General features: G+C 41.3%; 1 non-coding gene across 1 annotated transcript; it reads left to right on the top strand.

Moving 5' to 3' along the window:
• The first annotated feature begins 747 nt into the window (after positions 1-747).
• On the top strand, positions 748-854 carry LOC125492141 (small nucleolar RNA R71). The gene has a single exon (XR_007268586.1). It is a non-coding gene; the product is annotated as a small nucleolar RNA R71 (small nucleolar RNA).
• The last annotated feature ends 854 nt before the right edge of the window (positions 855-1,708 follow it).

The raw sequence follows: 1,708 nt of genomic DNA, 5'->3' as shown, positions 1-1,708 counted from the left end.
TTCAACTCCTTGATGCTCTCCTCATGATTTTTCTGCATAGAAACCATCATTTTCATTAGATCAGACATAGTAGGCTCTTGAGAGCTGGCATTATGAGGAGCTTGTTGCTGATAGCCTTGGTGTGAAGGCCTATTGAAACCAGGAGGGGGGTTCTGTGGAGCCCCTTGATAATACGGTTGTCTAGCAGAATGTTGTGGTGGGTTTTGATGTGGTGGTTGGTAGTAAGATTGTGGTGGAGGTTGAGGATTCTAAACATTGTTGTTCTTGTAGGAAAAATGGGATGATCTCTCCAACCTGGGTTGTAAGTGTTAGAGTAGGGGTTGTGCGGTCTCTACTGAAAAGCATTTGCATGCTCCATCTGATTCAAATTAGGTTTACTGTAGCAACAATCATGACCAAAGTGGCCTTGAACCACACACTTCACAAAAGGAGGAAGTAATAGGAGCCATGGAAGACATCGCATTAATACTCATGGGAGGAGTACTAGACTTTGAAGATCTTAGTGAGTCCATCTTCATGCTCAACTGTGCTACCTTTGAAGACAACATGGCATATGCATCAGCATCCAACTTTTTCTTTGTAATAGTTCTGGAGGAACTATGATCATTCGCTGATAAGTTGGCCAGAAAATTATGCCCTTCATCTACCCTCTTATCTAGGAAGACACCCCCTGCAGATGAATCAATTGTACTCTTGATATGAGGTTGTAGACCATTGTAGAATGTTTGGGTGATGAACCACTTATCCAGATTGTGGTGTGGGCATTCTCTCTGCAGATCCTTGAACCTATTCCATGGTTCCTTCAGTGTTTCGCCGGGTTTTTGTTGGAAGGTAGCAAGCTTATGTCTTATTTCTGCAGTCTTGGTGGGAGGGTAGTACTCTTTTAGGAATGGGTCAGATATAGCACTCCACTTAGTTTCATTAACATCATTCAGCCATTTCTGTGCCTTGTCCTTTAATGAAAATTCGAATACCATGACCTTCAACTGATCAAGAGTGACCCCTTGGTGCTTAACGGTACGACATAGTTGTTGAAACAGCTGTAAATGATTTGCAGGGTCTTCAGATGGATGCCCGTCAAACTGATTCTGTTGGATCATATTAATGAGAGCAGGCTTGATTTCGAAGTTGGCTGCCTGTATATCAGGCATAGTAGGGCCAGTGGGAACATTGCCAGGAGAAGGTACCCCATAAGACCTCAATGACTTAGGAGGCATGATTTGTTATGTTGGTTCTTCCGTGGTTTTTCCCTAATTAGCAGACTGCTTTTTCTTCTTTTGTGTCTTCTTGAGTTGCCGGAGGGTTTTCTCAAGATCGGGATCAGTTGGAACTGGAGCACCTGTTCTTTTAGACCTGGCATAAAAAAAACAAAGAAAAATGTGCAGTAAGATGGCCTCAATTGGAACTTAAAGTTCCAATGAGACAGCAAAAATAGTCAAATAATTAATTAGAAAGCTATAGAAAGTAGCCGTCTCCTCGGCAACGGCGCCAAAAACTTGACGGGTTTTAAAATATATCGCAAGTGCATAGTGTTTGTTTAGCAGAAACTGGCAAATATGGGTCGATCCACAGGGAGAGGAATTCTACGGATTTATGTTTAATTATCTAACTACTTCAAGAGAGGAAATGATTGAAGAATTAATAACTAAACTAGAATAAACTATAACATAGAAAGATGGGAATTTATCAAATAATTAAAAGCCTAGGC

This window comes from Beta vulgaris, chromosome 7 (genome assembly GCF_026745355.1).
Source record: "Beta vulgaris subsp. vulgaris cultivar EL10 chromosome 7, EL10.2, whole genome shotgun sequence".
Lineage (NCBI taxonomy): Eukaryota > Viridiplantae > Streptophyta > Magnoliopsida > Caryophyllales > Amaranthaceae > Beta > Beta vulgaris.
This window is presented reverse-complemented; position numbering and strand designations above follow the sequence as displayed.